Source organism: Acanthochromis polyacanthus, chromosome 14 (assembly GCF_021347895.1).
Source record: "Acanthochromis polyacanthus isolate Apoly-LR-REF ecotype Palm Island chromosome 14, KAUST_Apoly_ChrSc, whole genome shotgun sequence".
NCBI classification, from domain to species: Eukaryota; Metazoa; Chordata; class Actinopteri; family Pomacentridae; genus Acanthochromis; species Acanthochromis polyacanthus.
This window is the reverse complement of record NC_067126.1, coordinates 14,413,474-14,422,783: the sequence shown is the minus strand read 5'-3', so window position 1 is coordinate 14,422,783 and position 9,310 is coordinate 14,413,474. Positions and strand designations below refer to the sequence as shown.

The 9,310-nt window shown below is 45.6% G+C and overlaps 1 long non-coding RNA gene across 1 annotated transcript in view; it reads left to right on the top strand.

The window, feature by feature from the left end:
- The first annotated feature begins 775 nt into the window (after positions 1–775).
- The window catches only part of LOC127537164 (uncharacterized), a 57,063-nt gene continuing 48,528 nt past the window's right edge, over positions 776–9,310 (top strand). Inside the window, exon 1 of the long non-coding RNA XR_007946661.1 lies at positions 776–982. This is a non-coding gene — a long non-coding RNA (uncharacterized LOC127537164). The remainder of the gene's footprint in view (positions 983–9,310) is intronic.

Here is a 9,310-nt window from a genome sequence, read left to right as displayed (position 1 = left end):
TGGCTTCCTGTTAAATCCAGAATAGAATTTAAAATCCTTCTTCTGACATATAAAGCTCTTAATAACCAATCTCCATCATATCTTAAAGATGTGTTAGTACCATATTATCCTAGTAGAACTCTTCGCTCTCAAACTGCAGGCTTACTTGTTGTTCCTAGAATTTCTAAAAGTAGAATGGGAGGCAGAGCCTTCAGTTATCAGGCGCCTCTCCTGTGGAACCTGCTCCCAGTTTGGGTTCGGGAGGCAGATACCTTCTCTATTTTTAAGACCAGGCTTAAAACGTTCCTTTTTGACAAATCTTATAGTTAGGGCTGACCCAGAGGGGTTCGTCTTGTGTCTTCATTTGCACAGCTGACTCCCTCTTGGACGTCCCTTCGTTCTGCCTCTAGTCATGCTGCTATAGGCCTAGGCTGCTGGGGGACTTCTCTTGAGGCACTGAGCCCTTCTCTATCTACCTTTACATTTAATATGTATACTGTTATTGCATTACATTCACTCTGTTTCCCCCTGTGCTATTTCTCCGAGTGTCCCTGGTCCCAGAGCTGGATGCTTCAGATCTGCGGTTGATGTTCCACCAACTGGTCTAGTCTCCACCATGTCCACTGTGGGATGCTGCTGCTGACCTTCTTCCAGCCCTCCGCTTCCAGCTCCCCTTTTCCACCAGTCAACTCTGCATCGCCTTCACTATACTTGTTATGCTAATTTACATGCTGTTTGAATTTTACTGCTAGCTATATATGTAGTATGTTTAATTTCAGAGCCGTACATCATAAGAGTAAACTATGAGTCAGTTTCCAATGTTAGCTTATACTTTGTGTCACATATCTTGTCATACATGTATCCAAATGTGTGTTGTGTTTTCCTTGCTTTCCCACCCCTCCCTCTTCTCCCATCCCTCCCCCTTGCCCTCCTCTGTCCTTCTCAACCCGCCCGGCCAGCAGGCAGATGGGTCCCCCCTATATAGAGCCGGGTTCTGCTCGAGGTTTCTTCCCTGTTAAAAGGGTGTTTTCCTTGCCACTGTCGCCTTTGGGCTTGCTCTGGGGGTCAGGCATATGGGTTCTGTAAAGCGTCTTGAGACAATTTGACTGTAATTGACGCTATATAAATAAAATTGAATTGAATTGAATTAATCCTGAGAATTTTTCGGAGGCATTTCTGATGGTTTATCTCAAGTGCCTTCAGGTGACTGCTGTATGTAGTCCAGGCTTCTGATCCATACAGGAGAGTAGGGAGCACCACTGCTTTATAGACCAGGATTTTGGTATTCGCTTGGAGATCGCAGCTCTCAAAGACTCTTCTCCTTAGTCTTGAGAAAGCCTCACTTTCACTGCTGAGGCGATGGTGTATTTCATCATCGATGACAGGCTTTGATGAGAGGAGGCTGCCAAGGTATGGGAAGTGGTCCACATTTTCCAGTCGGATGTTATCGATGGAGATGTTTGGAGATATGGCAGGTGTGCTGCAGTTTGGTGGTGGTTGGTGGAGTATTTGTGTCTTTTTTATATTGACGGCCAGACCAAGCTGTTTGTATGCTTTGGCAAAAGCAGACAGGATGCACTGAAGGTCCTCTTCTGAGAGGGCTACGAGGGCATTGTCGTCTGCATACTGCAGCTCCATGATGGATATGGTAGTGATTTGACCTTTAGTTCTAAATCGGTTGATGTTGAAATGTTGGCCGTCGGTTCTGTACATGATTTTGACTCCCTGGAGCAGACGTTGGCTTGTAAGATGGAGGATGGCTGCAACGTAGATGGAGAATAGTGTTGGAGCGATGACACATCACTGTTTGACTGCCGTGTCAACTCTAAAGGGTTCTGTTTTGTCTCCACTCCCACTGAGTACCGTGGCAGACATATTGTCATGAAGCAGTCTCAGCACCCGGATGTATTTTTCTGGGCAGCCAATCTTTGCCAGAACCAGCCAAAGGGCCTGACGATTTACTGAGTCAAAGGCTTTGGTGAGGTCTTTGAAGGCCATGTATAATGGTAGATTTTGTTCCCGGCATTTTTCTTGCAGTTGGCGAGCAATGAAAATCATGTCTGTGGTGCCTCTGGTTGGGCGAAATCCACTCTGGGACTCAGGAAGAATGCTCTCTGACAGGGGGGTGAGTCTAATGGTCAAGACCCGAGCAAGGGCTTTCCCTACGGTGGACAGAAGAGAAATGCCACGGTAATTCCCGCAGTCAGCCTTGTCCCCCTTTTTAAAGATGGAGACAATCAAGGCATCCCTAAGCTGTGCAGGGATTTCCTCTTCTTCCCATATTTTCAGAAACAGGGCACGGATGTGCTTCAGAAGATCAGGACCACCTTTCTTCAGGACTTCTGCTGGGATGCCATCAGGTCCAGCAGCCTTGTTGTTTCTCATCTTCCTGATGGCGTCCTGTACTTCATCCAGGCTAGGTGGTTCTTCCATGCTTTTCTGTATGGGCTGTTGTGGGAGTTGGTCAAGGGCCTCCATCTCAGGAGTGGTGTCTCTGTTTAAGAGGTCCTTATAGTGCTCTTTCCACCTGTTTGGAATTACCTCCTTGTCCTTCAGACGCAAGAGCCCATCTTTAGAGTGAAGGGGGGTTAGGCAGTGGTGGCTGGGGCCATATACCACTCTTGTGGCATCAAGGAATCCTCTCGTGTCTCCAGCGTCGGCAAGCTGCTGGATCTCCAGAGCCTTCTTTGTCCACCACTGACTCTTCAGATGTCCAGGATATAAAATGGATGGGTTCCCTTTTGGGAGGACACCTGCAGGTGACGTCTTTTATCATGGGGAGACTGATGCGCCTGCAGCCACCACACGGTTCTTGGCAGAGAGGGGCCTGAATCCAGTGGCATGGAAACCATGATGACTGGAGACCGCTCTCTGTTGCAGCCTTCATCCACCTTCAGTGCCGTTGTGACACACAGTGTCATCCTCCGCCACTCTTGCCGTTGAGGTCTTTGGATCACTCTTGGTCTGGAACCTCCCCCTCGACCTTACCGCCACGGGTGACCCTACCAGGAGCTAAAAAGCCCCCGACGGCATCGCTCTCAGGTTCACTGGAACACACAAGGTTCTCCACCGCAACAAGGTGGCGATCCATGGAGAACTCTCTCTCTCTCTACACAGACAGACAGACAGACAGACAGATGCTCTTAACACACTTTTGGTAGGCAGTCTATATGTATTTTGTGGATATTCATCCTTTGTTTTCAAACATCTGTACAACTGTACTCCTCAGTTAACAGTGAAATCCTTAAGTGATCACATACTGAGTATACGTCATCTTAAATTGCATATCGTGTCAGTCACATAAAAAGGAAGACCAGTAAACCTTTCTCTGCCTACAGCTGTTAAAATATTTCACATTGCATTTATTTATTTTGCTTTCTAAATGCAAATGTCATGACAATAATTTCCACAAAAAGATTAATGAGAATTGTCTATGAAATATATAAGGTGTATTTAATATATAAGGTGTATTTCATATGAATATATATTGCCATGCAATGCATATGTTTCTATTCATCTTTTAAATGTAGCATTTTGAATATCCACCCAAAAGGAGGACAACCAGCAACATCACCCCAGTATAGATTGGAATAGAAGTGAGAAGGCAATGTGACAGGTAAACTCTGATGCAAACTGTTGTCATTGGATCTTTGACATGGAGCTCTGTCAGCAAGGTCAAGCTTAGTTCTGCTTTGGTTCACTAAATCTGTCCTGCCTACCTCCCCTCAAAATTCAAACCTTTCCCATACTAATGTCACTAAAGCAGAATGGCAAAGTTTCTCAAAGTCACATTAAAGAGGCTCAGTCACTCTTGTGAAGCATTGATGTCTAGACAGCTCCTCTCAAATGAAAGGCTCGGAGGCCTCGTCCCTCACGCTCACCCTATCCACCCTTTGTCTTGTCCCTGTGTCCCCCATCTTCCCTGCTGGCACAGGACAATTACCAGCCAACACTACTTCCTAAACGTGTCATTGGAAGTCGAATGAGTCCCTGTTGGGCCTCAGCAGCCAGCTCCGAGGGCGGTACCCCCGTGCTCAACCATGCAGAGCTGCAACACAAGAGACCGGCTGACCGCTCTCCAAGGCCTGGCGGATGCAGGTTGTCAGTCATGGCTCAAGAGGAGAACTGTTAGAAAAAATTGAAGTTGATTGTAAGATGAATATTTATCTGGCACTAGCATGGACAGCAGTCATAATATAACCATGTGCACTCAGGCAGTCTGTGGTCCCAGCGCTACAATGAAAGGTGACAATATATATTTTTATCCTGATTAGAAATCTGTGCTCATATAAGGGCAACATACACACCATAGGTTTACCACTCACACGTCTTTTTTTTTTTCTCCCAAATTGGATTCTGCTCTGTCTTTGCACCTCCTGCCCGGTCTTATCACGAGCTAATGACTACGTCGGCACACCAGTGAGGGGGAGGTCCAACACTGTGTCTAAGTCTTTTCATGCCAGAGGGGCCTCTGTCACAAAAGGTAGTCCACAAAAGACTCCTCTTTTTTCCCATTATTGTTACCCTTAATTGTTTGTGCAGTCTGATAAACGCCCTCAAAGCCTCACCATATCAGCAATAACCTTCTGTCTTGATTGCACTGGGGTGGGAGGAATTGTAACTTCTTCTGATTTTGAGCCATATCCCACTGCTGGGGGATTGAAATTAATGTTGAAAACCAACAAGGGTTTAGAGCTATTCTCTCTGCCACTTTCACAGGCTTGATTTGCTCTGTATTCATAACCACTGCATAATTTTGAACAAGTGCGTGTTAATTCTCAAATCCACTGGAGGTCATCAGGGAACTCTATTTCCATATGTTTATTAGCAGCTTTGTGTTTGCCAGTGCTGCCATTTGAATTTAGAACCACAGACAGGCTGCGATATAAGTGTCTTATTAATTACGTGTGGGGGCACAAGTACAAATCTCTTGATACGTCAGGCACGGTCTTCAGATGTGCTGCTTTATTATGAGAGAAACATAAGCCTTAATTAAACAACACACTTTTATTAGTGCGCTGTATAGTGGCGGCTTCAATTTTTGTCAGCAGTAAATGTTTGATGCTGGTGGTTATGTCTGTCAATGGCCTCAGAAAAAAAACTGTCTAATCCCATTTCAACTCATGTAATTAGAAGGAATGCTCTCATCATTAGTCAGGCACAAATTGCCCACTTACTGTGGCTTATAAATATTTGAGAGACACTTCTTATAAATTGTTTGGGTATTGAAAGGAATTTCCCTGAAAGCAAATTAACAAGTTAGAGTGTTAATCAGTTATCTTTTTCCATTCATAGTTGTAGCAGTTGAGTAGCTTCAAGCCAGTGAGAGAAGCAGCCAATACTCACAGTCTGTGTTCAATTCAGCTTAAACTTACCATCACTGAAATACAAGGTAATTGATTATACGAAGCAGTATACACACTCATGCTAATACTCATCACCTATGAGCATGCAGTCACTTAGTCTTCTAAAGACATGATTTAGTGAGGGGTTTTCTAGTGACACAACCCTCCCTTTAGTGGCCAATCTGGCCACTAAAGGGAGGGTCTCTAAACATCTGCTTGGGTCTCTAAACTTGCACTTGTGCAGATGCTAGCATTTCTATTGTTGCTGGTTGTTAGACAGTAAAGCTACATTTTAAATCTTTGATGCTTTACTTAATTAATGACCCTGCTGGATAGCTGCTAGCTAACTGATTGTTATTGCAACCTCAGTCAACCCCTGCTAAGCTGTTACACAATTAAAAAAAAAAAAAGGCAAGAATGTTTAGCCAGAATTAGACCACATATGAAAACAAAACTCTAAATTTAGCCCAAAAAAATTTAACAACAATGAGCACCACCTGATCTACAGAGATGCTTTGCTGATCTGTTCTCCATTTATGCCTCTCTTGCATGCTGGGTAGGTAATGGCTAACAAACGTAGCCCAAAAGTCAACAAGGATTTGACTGTGTCTCCATCTGCAATTTCCCAGAGTGTTACTGGAATCATAGAAGACTTGGGGGAGTGATGCGTCATAGTGTCCCATTAGCAGCATGCAAGGTGTGATGGGATCTGGATCTGCTATGGCTGAAGAGACATACCTGAGAGGCTTAGCATTCAGGATGTTCTCAATTTCTATGAGAACAGTGCGGAGGATGGTTTCTGGCACTGTCTGCTCTCTTAGCACAATTTTAAGGGCAGTCTTCACTGATTTCACTTCCCTCTTCCATGATCCACTGAAGTGGGGAGCACTTGGTGGATTGAAGCAAAATTTAATCTGCTGTTGTGCTAGTTGCTGTCTTAGGTGAGGTGCCATGGCCTCAAAGGCCTCCTTTAATTCTCTGGCCCCACCAACAAAATTAGTTCCATTGTCAGAAAGAACTTCGAATGGTTTTCCTCTCATCATCATCATCCTTTACACCAAGTGGTGTGTAGGGCAGCAACAAAGTTCCTCCACTTCTGCTTGTCCTGGGCCAGCCTTGTCAATGAACTCCAAGAGTGCTGCATGGCCTCCATCTCACCCTCTACTGTTCTTCTCCATGTTGTTCTAGGTCTTCCTCTCTTTCTTTTGCCATCTGGGGTCCAGTGCAGTGCTGTTCTTGTGATTGACTGTGGGTCTTTACGGAGTGTGTGTCCAATCCATTTCCATCGTCGCCTTGTGATGATGGTGCCCATGTCTTGTTGTTGGCATTTCCTTAGCAGTTCTTCATTGGAAATCTTTTCGGGCCAAAATATTCTTTGAATTCGCCGGAGACATGTGGTGTGGAAGGATCGAAGCTTGAAAAGATCTGCTTCCGTCATTCTCCAGCATTCTGCTCCATACAGCAGTGTTGATACAACACAGCTCTGGTATAGTTTCAGCTTGGTGTTTGTGTTGTACTGTGTTGATCTCCAGACATTATTCATTCCCCTAAACACACTCCTTGCTTTGCTTAGTCTACTATGGATGTCTTCTTTTGTGCCGCCCTCGGGTTTGATGACGCTTCCCAAGTATGTAAAGCTATCCGTTTGTCGTAGATCTTCTCCGTTTACCTGAACGGGGGCTGGTCTGTTCACATTCAGTGTCATTGTCTCCGTCTTCTTGATGCTGATGCTGAGCCCTATTTGCTGCCCATATGTCTGCAGTCTGGTGGTCTTCTCCTGCATGTGTTGGTATGTATGGGACAGCAGTGCCAAGTCATCAGCAAAATCCAGATCTTCGAGAGTGGAGAACAGGCTCCAGCGGATTCCCCGAGGGGAGTCCTCGGTTGTCTTTCTCATGACCCAGTCAATGGCTAAGTTAAAGAGAACTGCTGACATCACACATCCCTGCCGGACGCCGGTTTTAACATCAAAAAAGGTGTCACTGTGTCCAACCGAGCATCTAAAGTTGTCGTAGAAGCTCTTGATCAGGTGTACTAACTTGCATGGGATGCCATAGTTTCGAAGAATCTTCCAAAGGCTTTCTCTATGAATGCTGTCAAAGGCCTTTTCGAAATCTACGAAGTTCACATACAGTTGTCGCTGCCACTCGATGCACTGCTCTATGATGTTGCGGAGTGCAAAGATCTGATCTGCACATCCTCGGTGCTTCCTGAACCCTGCCTGTTCTTTTCTCAGCTTGTCATCCACAGCATTTGATATTCTGTGAATGATGATCTTGGCCAGAATCTTGCCTGGCACGGACAAAAGGGTGATCCCTCTCCAGTTGTTGCAGTCACTGAGGGCTCCTTTCTTGGGGATCTTGACAATAACTCCTTTAGTCCAGTCTTCAGGCACTTTCTCACCTGCCCATATTGCTGTGAAAAGGGGCTGCAAGATGGTGGCTGCAAGCTCAGGGTCTGCCTTGAACAGTTCAACATCAAGATTGTCCTGACCTGGTGACTTTCCACTCTTGAGGGTCTTTATGGCAGTCACTATCTCCTCTTTTGTTGGCGGCTCGATGCTTATGTTCAAGTCTTCTTCAGTTTCCAGGATGTCAGCTGTTTCCTCAGGTGATGGTCAGTTAAAAACTTCCTGGAAGTGTTCAGCCCATCTGTCTTCTTGTTCTTTCTCTTTTGTTAGCAGTTTTCCTTGCTTGTCCTTGATTGGGCCCCCTGCACTCCCTTTGAACTTTCCACACACTTGCTTGGTGATTTTGTATAGCCTCCCTTGTTCTCCTCGGGCTGCTGCCTCTTGCGCCTCAGCTGCCAGATGTTCCATAGCCTCTCTCTTGTCACGGCGTGCAAGTATCTTCACTTTCTTGTTGGCGTCTCTGTAGATCTGTTCGTCTCTCTCTTTCAGTCTAGGGGACTTAGTCTGCAGCATCTTTTTCTTGATCTCTCTTCTTTCTTCAATAGCATCCCGGGTTTCCTGTTGTATCCAATCCTTCTTGATTTTAGTCTTTCGATGTCCTATCTCTTTCTTGCTACTTTCGGTGTACAGTGCAGCAACTTGCTTCCAGGATGTATCCACATTGGTGTATTCTTGCTGATCTTGGATGTTCTGCAGGATCTGAAATCGATTCCGAAGATCACTGACAAAGGCGGCCTTCACGTTGTTATTTTTCAGACGCTGGGTGTCAAATCGCGCCTGGGTGGCTTGCCTGGATTCGGTTTTCTTAAGCTTAGTCTTGATGAGTGCCGTCACCAGATGATGGTCACTGCCGACGTCTGCACTACGCTTGATCTTCACGTCGAGCAGGGAGCGTCGCCACATACCGTTGATCATCAAATGGTCAATCTGATTCCTGTCTCTTCCATTTGGCGAGTTCCAGGTCAGCTTGTGGATGTCACGGTGTGTGAAAAGGGTCCCTCCTATCACCAAGTTGTTCATGGCACAAAACTCCACCAGTCTCTGACCATTGTCATTCCTGGTTCCAACCCCATGCTTTCCCATTACACTCTCGTAGTCGGTGTTGTCTTTCCCGACCTTTGCGTTGAGATCTCCCATTATGATAATCTGGTCGTGTCTTGGGGTCATCTCCAATTCTGTTTGCAGCTGTCTGTAAAAATCATCCTTGTCTTCTTCGCTACTGTCGTTGGTAGGTGCGTAGCACTGGATGATGCTGATGTCGATGTGCTTTCCTTTCAATCTTATGCTCATCAGTCTGTTGTTTACTGGCTTCCATTCCATCAAGCTTCGCTCTACACCTTTCCTGAGAATGATGGCAACTCCCTCGTGGTGTAGGTCATCATTTCTACCAGAGTAGAGGACGGTTTCTCCGGTGGTTGTTTTCAACTTCCCAGATCCAGTCCATCTGCTCTCACTCACTCCTAGGACATGGAGGTTGAAACGGTTCATCTCCGATGTTACCTGTGTCAGTTTGCCCGTTTCATACATTGTTCTTACATTCCAGTGTCCTAGTCTGATCTTAATCTTGGTGGTGTTT